Below are 14,093 nucleotides of genomic sequence, written 5' to 3' on the forward strand. Positions count from 1 at the left end.
GTTACAACCAAACAGTAGAGAAAATTTATTGCACTGCACAGGAAAAAGCTACCAGTCCTGATCTGCGGCCCCCTTCTGCGTTATTTACAAAATGTGTTTTTCCATTTGGAAACAAAGAAAATGATTCCTCATTCTTGATACTGGCACACTTGACATAGCACTTTCACATACGTTAGCTGATTATGACACTATATACAGGTTGTAGCATGACTAAGCGAAGACGATATCGTTTCATCACATAAAACAACTACGCTATGTACAACATACGAAGGTCGGGAAGACCAGTTTTACATAACGTACATACAAAAGGCTCTTTATGCGGCAGCGATGTATAAAAACTAAGCGCACAACAAACACACGATAAATGTTAAAAAACATATACAAAGAAGGTAAAAATGTAAAGCTATGGCTAGGGGTTATGAGATAAAGAAATATAATAAAATAGAATAAGCAAGAAAGAGCTGGATAAGCAGCTACTTAATAAACAACAACGTAGTGATAATGCAAAATTGAGAGTCCGAATAATAATAATAAAGATAACAATCAATCACTCAATCAATTAATCAATGAAATGTTGATTATTGTGCTCAGGAACAGCTACGGAGCCTTCGTACTGATGCACCTAAAGAGAATCGTCTGCTAATGCGTGAGGGTTGTGCGGCTCGGCTGTCACTTCGTTCTTAGTTAGCTTTTTCTACTTGCGTTTCCTAGCTTATGCGCACCCATGGCCTTTCCGGTGGCAAGGAATGCTTAGACTTTAGTAGAAAAATGGCAGATTTTTTTCGCCCCATCCGGCTTCTTCAATGCCGTCGTACCAATTGAGCCGAAACGCCGGGCACAAGCGCGCTTCGACGGAGCCGAGCGGTCAAACCGGAACACCAGCTGGCGGCGCGTGAGGGGAGAGTGCATCGCCGCGGCGCCATGTCACAGTGCTAACCTTCCCCTTCTTCATAAAGAACTGTAAAGAACCACTTCTCTGCATAGAGTTTCTAAATAAATACCGCAGAGGGAAATGTGGCGCTAGTGTCTACGGAGGTTCTCATGAGCGTTGCCTCAACCTACATGAGAATTGACTTCGATCTTTAGACTAGTGGCATTTGCGTGCGGCGCAGTAAACTGATCTATACTCAGTTATTATCGCGTAAAATCTAATTTTATTTCCGCAGTGTCTTATATAATGCACGACACGTTACATAAACTTGGTATGACTTTGAGATTGGAGCACGGTTTACTATGGTTTGCCACCAGGGCACACCAGGGTATGCATTCTTTTGCGATTCTCTTCCCGATTTAGCGCCCGAGAATAGTTATTTACTTATTTTTACAACAGCAATAACAATCGCGCATGTACCTATATAAACATACTCATCAAGTATTTATGGAAATAAAAATGTCGTATTGTGAGAAAGTGTTGCGCCCTTGAGAGGAATGCTACAAGTGTCGTCTGCTACGATGCTTGCTCGCTGCAAATGCGAGACTTTTCTCGCAGACGACAGGCACTTGCGAAATCTCTCGCTCTTTCGAAAGGCTGCGTCGGCTGCCACGATTGCTGAATGTCTTCAAGTACATTTAAGCACAGCAGATGTGCTTAAATGTGCTGCAGTGCTAGCTAGGACGCTTGTAGCTAGGACGCTTGTAGCTAGGACGGTTGAGTATGGTTCATAATATTTTATATTGACGTCCCGGTTCCAAAGCGTTGCGGCGTGGCTTTGCACTTACCCATTTTGCAACACTAGACCACAGCCAAGAAGCAGCAACCTTTCCCACCACAAGTAAGTTTGTGTTCTCAAAGTCCGAAAACACGCATTTCAATGAGCACGTAAACGCGCAATCCATAATGAAGCCCTCAATAAAATTAGATTGTCAAGCCACTAGAAGTACAACTGTCTATGTCTTGCATCAGTAATGCCTTCTTTTTCCTATTCTGAAGTTTCATAAAGTACGCAACGCTACAGCACCAATCTAGCAGACTTTAAAAACCAAGGTCCAAACGTTGAAAACATGTTCTTTCAACGTTTACGATGTCGTCGCTTTCTCGTCAGGGCTTCGACACCACACAGCGACCCAAACATCGTCCCAGGCGCTGGCCCAGCGCGCTACCTCCACTTCGAGCAGCAGAACAAAGGCAGAGAGCTTTTCGTTGCACTGTCCCACTGCAGGTTATAGCAATTGCGCTTGGAGCGAAGCCAAAACTGCCAAAAAATACGTATAGACTAGTTCGCCAGTGAACAGACTGCCACTCCGTAGCCTGTACTTCCCATCATTCTCATGATCGTTGAACGATCGCAGTGCCAGATTTCCCTCTAATCATACTAATGTGAAACTCTATTACTTCTCTCTTTCTCTCTCTCTCTCGCTGTCGATCTCGTGCGCGCGCGTTATTCGCGCGTTCCTTGCCCACGCAAGCTCTGGCCAGAATTCTCGCTGCGCCTCGGTAAGGCCCAATGAAAACGCACCAAGCGTCTCAATGCGCTCGCTTGCCCGCGAGGTGTTCATAACTCGAAGTGCGCTCAGCAGCGTTTAATTGGAGATTGGGCCACCTAAAAATCTCAAGCTTGCCCACTCACGAATTTAAGCAGGACCACCCCAAAATTTCAAGTTGGCCCAACCCCACAATTCAGTTGTGCCAACACAAATTTCAAGTTCTCCCACCCCCAATGCTACTTGTCTACTTCTGTTTGAATCTAAAAAAAAATAACATTTTGACGTTACCCTTCAGTAGTATGGGTGGTCGAAAGGTTCCGTTTTCGCTCGGCTCTGCGCGCTCGACTATGCGCCGCGCGCGCTTTGGAGTTTCAGTTGTTTCGTTATCGCGTCGTGCTGTGCTGCTTCTGCTGGCTCGCGAAACATGCATTTCGAACAAGCAGCGAGAATGACACGTCCATGTGATGTCGTGGGATGCGCGAACGGTCCGCAGAAATTGGCCAAGGGCAGTTGCAGCGGTTAATACAACGTTACTTATCACTGTGTGCCAACGAGTGAACCTCTCCGCTCGAAGTTGTTAAGTGCCGTACCTCTGCCACAGCGCGTTGGCAAAGAGCCGAAAAATCGCATGGTGTGCTCGTTGCACTCTCGTCCAGAGGATTACGAGTTCAACGCCGCCTTACTGAAGTCGTGTGGAGTGCCTTTCAAAGCAATGCTTTCCTGTAGCGCTGTTCCGTCGGTCTTGCCAGAATTCTCCGAAACGCAAGAACGGCAGGTCGAAGACGGGGCGTGAGTGCGGCATTTGGTTTTCACGAAGGAAAAGCTACAAATGAACGAATATGTACAGCTATGGCGTACAGTTGGCGTCGTAGTAGGACGCGACGACGCCGGCAGTGCGAGCCCTCAGCAGCAGGTCACGTTCACCAGTGCCTAAATCGCTGAAGTCGAGCCCAGCATCGCGAGCCAATGTGTCGTTGTCAGGGTCGTTCATTGCAACGAGCGTCAAAGTTGACTTCATAAAATAAAGAACCAGCTTATCGTCATGCGCTTTCCCTTCCGCTAGCCACCATAGTTCCGCTTTCGCACTGCTGTCGGCTCTGTCTTGGCTCTTTTTCTGGCTGCACGTTTGCCTTTTGCGCAGAAAAACCGTAGTGCCGTATGCGGGTGCCGTTTTACTCACCAACGGCGCAACGTCACTATGAGACCATGACGTCACCACTCCTCGATCGGAGGGCGGACAAATTGAACTGTGCTAGAGGTACGCGGACGCTTCAGAACGCATTTTATATTAACATAGGCCTCTTCTTCGCATGAAACAAGCGTTTCGAGGTTTCTGGGATGGTATTTCAACAGTCCAAGTTGACTTAATATTAACCTTTAGTGTCCTTTTAAATTGTTCCTTAGTGTTTAAAAGATACAAATCATGGAAATTTACTGTATCATAGCAATTAACTGCCTTAAATTAGCAAATTGCGCAGTTTTGTGCAGCTACAGGGCATTACATTTTTCGCGTGATAGGGCTGGGGAGCTCATCAAAGAATGCTTACGCTATAATGTAAAAGAAACAGAAAATGAGGAGGTGGCGTAAATGCAAGGTTATCACACAGCATGGTTATCTAAATATATACAAAAGACAGGAAATAAACTCTAACATGTGTCAATACAGGCAGAATAATTATCTGTTTTTTGGAGTCAAGTCATAGAAACGTCTCGAATGGAACAAAGCCACGCAGAAAACGCGAAATGCTGCCTGGTAGACTTCGGCGGACAAGTGGACAAGTGGTTACCCGCCGTGGCTGCTCAGTGGCTATGGTGTTGGGCTGCTAAGCACGAGGTCGCGGGATCAAATCCCGGCCACGGCGGCCGCATTTCGATGGGGGCGAAATGCGAAAACACCCCTGTGCTTAGATTTGGGTGCACGTTAAAGAACCCCAGGTGGTCAAAATTTCTGGAGTCCTCCACTACGGCGTGCCTCATAATCAGAAAGTGGTTTTGGCACGTAAAACCCCAAATATTATTATTATTAAGTGGACAAGTGGAGCATCCCCAAGGGTGTATGAAAATCGCACATGGTGTGTTTTCCGCGTATAACCTAATACCATGGTTTTGGAAGCACTTAAGAGCAGCTTATTGTCTCTGCACCAGTTTGAAAATGGAGGTATGTATTCCTGGAGGCTAATGCAGTCGTCAACACTGATGGGTCTCAAATTGCTCAGCAAATAGCTCAGCAGAAGTCAGCAAATAAAAGGAATGAAGAGTGTTGAATAGCTGATGAAATGTCATTTATGTACACTAAGAAGGCAAGACGGCCAAGAACGGATCATTGAGGAATTCCACTAGTCACGTCATAGCTAACAGAGTTCGGTCTCCTAATGTCAACGAAGCACAATCTATAGTCTGTAATCTATAAAAATTAATAAAATGACTATTATAGTGCCGAGGAACAGGTACAGAACCTTTGTACTGGTTGACGTAAATACTTCTACCCAAGATACTGTGACAATAAAATGCAAGTAGACAACACAATTTGGTGGAGAGCAACAATAAAAAAATGTCATGAAGAAGTATAGAAAGAAAAAGCGTTCCGGCATATTTTAGGGGGGGGGGGGGGGGCGAGCGGACAGGGTAGCATCGGATTGCCTTTCACAGAAAGCTAGACCGAACCTCCACTTCAGCGCACTTCGCCATCGGCCCACAATGACAAATTGACCATACCCCAGAAAAATCACAAGACGAATCTACTATTATGGAATACTCGCAGAAATCAGTTGCTGTCTTGCCCAATTCGAAGGGAGTGCGCCCACCAGAATCAGCGAATACTGGCATTTAATAATTCAGGGAAGCGGCACCAACGCTGCTGCTACTTCGAATTAGCATTAGAAGTATATAGACGCTTCGCCACCTATGCAGGTGACATCATCAGTACACGAATGACCCATAAAAGCGAGTATATCCTCTTATCTCCAAAGCAGTCGTAAACATCCGACCCGGGACGACGGTTAGTATTTCACACCGACCGATGCGCAAAGGATAAACCACGATTCATCGAATTTTATCGTGTCCTATCGTTGCTCCTGCGCCAAAGACTTCACGTCATGAAAATCAAACACTTGTCCTTTCGTCGTTCAGTGATCGCTGGTGAAACATCGCTATGTGGACGGCAGGTGCGTGCAGAAATAAGGAGTGACGTGAGGACCGCACCATCGTCTCTGTCATTATTTCTGAGTGATTATCTGTACTCGCCTTTTGTAAACGTTCAGAGTGTCCTTATTGACTTCTCAGGCCGACACATCGCTAAGGACAACGACAAAGTGAAGGAACATAAAAAGATGACATGCCGCGCCAACACGCTTTGCATTTAATGGACACGAGAAGTATCTGCCACTGAAAATCATGCTTGAGCAGTTTTGCACGCTTCGAAGACTCATTCGTTGCTTCCCGTTGAACTAATAACTGGTCGGACACATTGAACATACGTTCGAGTATTACACGTTCTCAGTTATTCACGTGCATCAGTTTGCGCCACTGACGCTCGCCTTCAATCGACTAAACATGTCGCCATTCCCACGCAACTGCGATCGGCCATCCTTCCTCACCTTCTCTGCCCTTGTCATGTACAATGCGCCAGGTTTTCTACCCTTCTGCGTTCCGTTGAATGAATTCGTTATTCGATGTCATCCGTTTGTGCTATCCTTCGGCACGTATACATATGTGTGCCTCAGTTTGTTATTTACTTATTCTTTAGTTAAACAATAGTAAAAAAAATATTACTGCAGAACCCACCTCACGATGCCTATCGATGGTAATGCGGTTAACATTCAAGCAATGTTGCGACACACCGTATTGCCGAAGTGAAGTTTATTTCAAATCTAAATTAAAAATTAAATTATGGGGTTTAACGTGCCAAAACCACTTTCTGATTATGAGGCACGCCGTAGTGGAGGACTCCGGAAATTTCGACCACCTGGGGTTCTTTAACGTGCACCTAAATCTAAGCACACGGGTGTTTTCGCATTTCGCCCCCATCGAAATGCGGCCGCCATGGCCGGGATTCGATCCCGCGACCTCGTGCTCAGCAGCCCAACACCATAGCCACTGAGCAACCACGGCGGGTGGGGTATTTCAAATCTGCAGAGGTAATTCAGAGACACCCGTTGCTTCGGCAGTTTGGGACATTCACTGCCTCCGACATCGGCGTACTTCGGTATGGCACAAGCCCACGGTCATGGCGGCATGACGAGGAAGCAATGGCGTTGATGGAGCGACAAAGGTTGTCTGACGATTCGGAAATAACGACGATGGTAAAATGGCGACAGCGTGACATGGCAATGACGTTATGATGACAATGGGATGGTGACGAGTGTATGACGGCAATCCGATGGCGAAGGTGGAAGGTCGACGATGGCCCGTACTCGAAGGCATGAGCATGATGAATACCGCATGACAAAGGAGCATGAAAGCGACTGTCCGACGACCAGTTAATGATGATGATGTCAGAACCATCCCGAAAAACCACGCACCTCCCCAGGATTCCCCTCTACGGCTGGAATCTCTATATCCCAAAGCAAAATTTGTGAAATCTTATCAAAGAGTATGCCCTGGATATCAGCAAAAAAAAAAGAAAATTCAGTTACTAAGAACCAAAAAGAGCGCCAGAACGTCTCTGTGTAACTAAATTGTTTAATTAAAGTACCATAAAAAGCAAAACAGACCGTTTAGTTACGAAATGTTAGCAAATTAGAGAGGGAGAGAGCTATTGAGAAGAGAGCGCGAATATCCTTCTGCGTGTTATGTCATTGTTTCCAGCGTCATAGGGCAGCGTGTTGAACGCTGGCCTATTACGGTCAATCTTTTTCAGAACTCTTGTGAAAACTTTAGTCGAAAAAGCACTCATTTTGAAATAATGCTAAGCAACCGTGTGCTTGTTGCTTTGCTGGTGCAAAGTTGTGCGGTGTCATGGTGGTGGTGGTGAAAACGTATTTATTGGCAGTAAAATTGCTGTGGAGAGAGTCCGAGTGGTAGGAGGCCCTTGCCTTGCGGTGCGAGGTCCTCAGTGCAGGGCTCCGCTTGCGGCTGCCCGCTCTGCGGGCTCGGTCAATCAAACTCAGCTGATCGTCTAGGCTCTCACTGACCAGCAGTTCCTCCCATCGCTCCGCTGTCGGGTGTTGGATGGGGGGTACGACAGTGATGGCCTGACGTGCCCCACGTGATATGGTATAGGGTGGCTTTAGCTGCGCACCAAGGGCAGCGAGGAGGATATGCCGTAAGATGCATTTTATTGTGGATGTGCAAATTCGGATACGGGCCATTTTGTATTTCCCTCATGCTGACCGATTCCTCTTTATTTAGCGTTCGGTGCGCGGTGCCATGGCGTGGGTGCTGATGTTACGCGTTCGTATAGGGTCACAATTCTTATTCAGTTCTGGACTCCTATATCTAATCAGATTTTCTATTGTGTGCGTAATAAGCGTAACCAGCAAGCGCCTGCTAATGGACCAGGTCAACATTATCGCCTTCAACAGATTCATTTCCCAGATGAAGCCCGACCTGCCGCCTTGGAGTGGCGTTCGGCTGCTGAGCATGGGGTCACGAGTTCGATTCCCAGTAGCGGCGGGTGCATTTCGATGAAAATTAAATGCAGGAATTATTCGTGAACTTCTATTTCGGTGCAAAAGAATCCCAGGCGGTGACAAATAATCCGGAGCCCCACCCCCTTCCCTACGGCGTCCATCATGGTCTATTGTGCGGTTTCAAAACATTCCGCATTCAGGGAAGCGGAATGCGGCAAATTGAGGTAATTAGCAGGGATACTTTTTGTCTCTTTCATAATGTCTATGTTAAGATCCCCCGCAATAATGAAGTGCTTCTCATTCATGTACTTATAGAAAAAAGTATACAGCTCATCTAGAAATGCACTGGCATTCATATTCGGTGGCCTATATATTGCGCATAAAGTGTACTCTGTATTTTCTTTCGAAATAGACAGAGTGACCGTCATCAAAAACAGATTAGTGCCTGCAGGGGTCGAAGGATTTATTAATGTGGAAGCATTATATGGCTCGTGAAGCTAAAGTGCGGTGGCGTGGCCGGAGATGGTACAAAAAGTCGCGTAATCTCAGAGACGCGGTCGTGCCACTGCTCGCGCGTTGGTCGTCGCCTTCTTGCACTAGGCTCCGATGCCGCTCATCGCGTCAGTGCTCCCATACTGCCCCTCTCTCTGTGAAGGCGCTGACGGCACTCGCCCACTGCCAATCCTGTGATTGGAGTGAGTCCTGTCGTGCACCATGATGGAAGGACCTTCGAAGGAGATGTTACAGAAAGTCACGTGGCCACATAGACCGCGCCGGTGGCCGGTCTATATATAGCGCCGCGCGTCGCGGCGCTGCCAGTCGGTGCGGTGATTTCGGTGAGTTCCGTCGTGTGCTCACATGGACGAACCTTCGACTTCGAGTTCAGTCAGTAGGTACACCTGGCTACTTTGTACGTCCACGCAAGTACGCGAACGAGGCCGAGGCGCGTGACGCTAGGAATGGTACAAGGGAACGTGAAAACGATACTATTACGTTTGGTAAAAGGACTCATCATCGGAAAGAAGTCGAAATGGTTTCGCATTCATCCAGGTAGCAATACCTAAGCGCCCTTGACTTTTTTTTAATTACAACCATGTAAACTGCCGACAGACATATTTCTCGAACCACAAACATGTTTTCGCCTTAGTCAGGGTAGAAATATATTGTTACGGGGTTAAAACAGTTTGCAATAATTATATCAGCTGACAAGATGGTAGCCAGCGCGCGAAATCCAGAACATCGTCTTCTCCTGACGATGATTAAAACATCTTCTTCGTCGGCGTGTCACATGACCCGCGGCGGCTGAAGCACCGACTCGGTGCTAGTTAGGAGGCGGGCGAGTGATACAACTTAAGATGCGTGACGTGGACCGCGTCGGAGCGATGCTGAGCCACGGTTGGCTCAAGAGGGGCGATTTCGTACGTGACGTCAGTTACTTGACGCAAGACACGGTAAGGGCCGGAGTAGTGCGAAAGTAACCTCTCCGAGAGGCCAACGCGTCGCTACGGTGACCAAAGGAGAACCAGGGCGCCCGGTGCGTAATGGACGTCACGATGGCTGGTGGTATATAAGCGCCGCTGATTGTCCTGCGACTCTACAAGTCGACGTCGAGCAATATGGCGTGCTTCTTGTGCTTTGAGGATAGCTTCACGGGCGTACTCAGATGTGGAATTCAGACTAGGAGGCAGAACGGTGTAAAAAGGTAACGTAGGGTCCCAGCCAAACAAGAGGAAGAATGGAGAGAAGCCGGCGGTATCATGGCGAGGCGAATTATAGGCGAAAGTAACGAACGGCAGCGCAACGTCCCAGTTGCGATGGTCGTCAGAGACATACATGGACAGCACGTCAGTAAGGGTGCGGTTAAGGCGCTAGATTAGACCGTTAGTTTGTGGTTGGTAATCAGTAGCAAGTCTGTGTTTAGCCGCGCACGAATGTAGAATGTCATTGACAACTTTAGAAAGAAAGTAGCGGCCTCGGTCGGTGAGGAGCTGTCGACGGGCGCCCTGGTGAAGGATGACGTTTTCTAGGAGAAAGTCGGCGATATCGGTTGCACAGTGTGTCGGAAGAGCCGGTGTGATTGCATATCGAGTGGCGTAGTCTGTTGCTACAGCAATCCACTTGTTCCCCGAAGCAGACGTAGGGAAAGGGCCTAACAGATCAACACCTACACGGAAGAATGGTTCTGATGGTACGTTAAGTGGTTGAAGGCGACCAGCAGGGAGTGTGGTCACCTTTTTGCGTCCTTGACAGAGATCACACACAGCGTCATAACGGCAGACGTCACGGAATAGACCAGGCTAAAAGAAGCGCCGACGAACGCGGTCATAAGTCCGTGACACGCCAAGGTGACCTGCAGTCGGTACATCATGAAGCGGGGCGAGAACAGTCTGACGCAGATGCTCAAGCACAACGAAGAGTCGAGCAGGGCCGTCCGGGCGTATGTTAGAGCGGTACAATATACCATCTTGAAGTTCACACATACGAAGGGAAGTATCGGGCGTCGCTGAAGTGAGCCTTTGAATAAGGTGTTGCAAGAAGGGGTCCCGAAGTTGTTCGGCTCCAATATCGCGAAAAGTAGCCAGAGAGAAAGGGGACAAGTATGCCGGCCGCAGAAACGTCAGGAGGGTCGACAGGATGGCGCAACAAGCAGTCCGCATCTTTATGTAACCGGCCGGTCTTGTATACAACGGAATAGCTGTATTCTTGGAGGCGCAGAGCCCAGCGGCCAAGACGCCCTGAAGGATCTTTGAGGGACGAAAGCCAACACAGAGCATGGTGATCAGGGATGACTGTTAATTGGCAGCCGTACAAATAGGGGCGGAATTTACCCACTGCCCAAACGAGAGCCAGACACTCGCGTTCAGTGATAGAATAATTGCTCTCCACAGAGGAAAGAAGGCGGCTGGCGTAGGCAATAATACGTTCTCGTCCTTGTTGTTTCTGTGCCAAGATAGCTCCAATACCGTGGCTATTGGCATCGGTACGGACTTCGGTTGGAGCTGACGCGTCAAATTGAGCGAGAATGGGCGGGGACGCAAGCAGCCTAATCAGCTCGGTGAAAGCACCAGCTTGCTCAGGGCCCCAAATGAATGCGGCGTCTTTCTTGAGGAGCTGAGTAAGAGGGCGCGCAACGTTCGCAAAGTTTCGGACGAACCGACGGAAGTAGTAGCAAATTCCCTAGAAGCTGCGAACATCCTTGGAACATGTTGGCACGGGAAAGTCTTTGACTAGCTGCCCGTATTTTATCGTGATCAGGGCGTACATCAGGAGAATCAACAAGATCCCCAAGCTCAGAAATTTCACGATGACCGAAGTGGCACTTGGACGAATTTAGTTGTAGCCCCGCCTGACGGAAAACAGATAGGATCGTCGACAGGCGCTCGAGGTGTGTCGCAAAAGTCGGAGAAAAAACGATCACGTCGTCCAGGTAACAGAGGCAGATGGACCACTTGAAACCGTGTAGGAGGGCGTCCATCATTCGTTCAGATGTGGCCGGGGATCACATAAACCGAAAGGCATCACTTTGAACTGATACAGGCCATCGGGAGTAACAAAAGCTGTCTTCTCGCGGTCCATGTGATCGACGGCAATTTGCCATATCCGGAGCGAAGGTCGATTGACGAAAAATATTGTGCTCTATGCAGGCAATCCAGGGCATCGTCAATGCGTGGTAGCAGATAGACGTCTTTCTTTGTTACCTTGTTGAGGTGTCGATAATCGACGCAAGCTCGCCAACTGTTCTCCTTCTTTTTAACTAGCACAACACGGGATGCCCATGGGCTGCAAGAAGGTTCGATGATGTCTCGTGAAAGCATCTTGTCAACTTCGTGTTGGAGGATATGTCGCTCCGTAGGCGAGACGCGGGAGAGTCGCCGATGGATCGGGCTCGCATCACCGGTGTTTGTTCGATGTTTTACGAAAGATGTTTGTCCTAGAGGGCGTTCTCCAAGGTCGAATATGTCCCAGTATGAGGCAAGGAGGCAACGTAGTTCCTGAGCACGCTGGGGAGGAAGGTCGGGAGCAATCATTTTTGTTAGGGCATTCAAATCTGAAGAGAGAGGGGGCGAAGCAAGCGTTGAACACGAGGAGCTGTCACAAGTTAAAGCCGAAATGTGGCAGTCTCTGGCTGACGTTATTTGCGCCAGGGATATTCCGCTCGACAGTACTCGTGTACAGAGTCCAAAGTTCACTAGCGGAAGGCAGGATGTATTGTCTGAAATGGTAACGACGCTGTGAAAGAAAGCGACGTTATGCGAGAGCTGGACGTCCGGATTAGCGGATACGATGTAGTCCCCGTCTGGGACAGGTGAAACGGGGGAGACACCTATGTAGGTAACGGCACGGTGAGGGAAGCGAATATGCTCTATGGAACATAGCCGCATCGGAGCACTATCGGGAGGGTCAATAGCAGCAGGTAGAGTGAGTTGCACAACACCAGCAGAACAGTCTATCAAAGCGGAATGTGTAGACAGAAAGCCAAGGCCCAGGATGAGGTCGTGAGGGCAGTGCTCTAGTACATAAAATAAAACAGAAGTATGATGTCCGGCGAAACTTACGCAAGCCGGACACATGCCAATAACCGCTGGTGTCCCACCGTCGGCGACTCGGACCACAGGCGAAGGGGCAGGAGTGAGGACTTTCTTGAGACGACTCCGAAGCTGAGCATTCATCACAGATTCGTGCGCGCCAGTGTGAATCAGAGCCGTAACACGTGCACCATCCACGTTCACGTTAATGAGGTTCCGATGTGTGGGGAAGGTCAAAAGAGGATTTTTGCGTCGGGTCGGTTTGGCAGCATCACCTCCAGGTGCTGCACCCGTTAGTTTTCCGGAAGGGTGCGCCGGAAGGAACTAGGGGACGGTGATCGGCGAGACGGGAGCGATCGGGAGAAGCGGCGACGTGGCGAAGGAAAGCGGCTAGAGCGGGTAGGACGAGAAGTGTCGCCAGAATTCGCTGGCTGCGTTTGTGGGGCGAACCGGGGACCAGCATGAGGGCCGTGGGATGGGTGGTAGGACCAGGGGTCGAATTTTACGAAGACCGGCAGTGACGTGAAATATGGCCGATACGGCCACAAGTGAAGCATATAGGCCGGTCGTCTGGAGTACGCCATTCGGCCGGGTTGCGATACCGCGTTGGGGCATTCAGGCTGCGGGTACGTATGACAGTGCTGGACGGAGTGTAGTCAGGCCGATCAACTGAGCAGACGTTGGTCAAGCCAACGTTGGCAAATTCTTGGCGCCCGACGGATTGTATCAATGATACGGTCGCCTAGCAATTGTCGGGGCCATGGGTTGGGGTCGTGACAGGAGATGCGGCTTCTATTCCACGTCGGATGACACGGAGGATGCCATCAGAGCGATTGGGTGTGGGCGGACTGCGGAGGTCTTCGCAGGTGGACGTAGCAGCCGTCTTGGGAAGGCGGGGAAATGGTTGGGCAATGCGGCGACTCTTGGCTTCTTCAAACCGCCGGCATTCGGTAATGATGGCTTGCGCAGTGGAAGAATTCTTGTAGACAAGGAGAGAGAAGGCATCATCTGCTATGCCCTTAATGACATGTGCAACCTTATCTGGTTCGGAAATCTTCGGATCCACTTTGCGGCACAGAGCGAGCACGTCCTGGATGTAAGTGAGATAGGATTCTGTGCACGTCTAGACACGCGAAGCGAGGTCCTTTTGGGTGGCGCCCTGACGTCCAAATGGCTTGCCAAACAAATCTTTGAGTTTCTGTTTACAGACGTCCCAGCTGGTAACTTCCTCCTCGTGGGTCTGAAACCAGACGCGTGCCATGCCCACGAGGTAAAATACCAGATTCGCGAGCATGATGGTCTGGTCGCAGTGGTTGCTGGCACCCACTCGCTCATATAGCTGAAGCCAGTCTTCAACATCAATGTCGTTGGTGCCAGAAAAGGTTCCTGGGTCGCGGGGTTGTGCTAGAATGACGGTGGGCGTGGGTGCCGCCGGGCCCGAAGCATCCTCACCTTGAGCTGGCATTGTAGATGCAGCCAAGGAGCGCCCGCTGCGTAAATCCGTCTTGATAATGATCCCGCAACCTCCACCATAATGTTATGGGGTTAAAAACAGTCACGCGTGTATTTACAG

General features: G+C 49.1%; 1 protein-coding gene across 4 annotated transcripts in view; it reads right to left on the bottom strand.

Moving 5' to 3' along the window:
• Positions 1–14,093, bottom strand: part of LOC135911258 (proton-coupled folate transporter-like) — a 116,000-nt gene that overhangs the window by 71,344 nt on the left and 30,563 nt on the right. The window lies entirely within an intron of this gene.

This window comes from Dermacentor albipictus, chromosome 9, assembly GCF_038994185.2.
Source record: "Dermacentor albipictus isolate Rhodes 1998 colony chromosome 9, USDA_Dalb.pri_finalv2, whole genome shotgun sequence".
Classification (NCBI taxonomy): Eukaryota; Metazoa; Arthropoda; class Arachnida; order Ixodida; family Ixodidae; genus Dermacentor; species Dermacentor albipictus.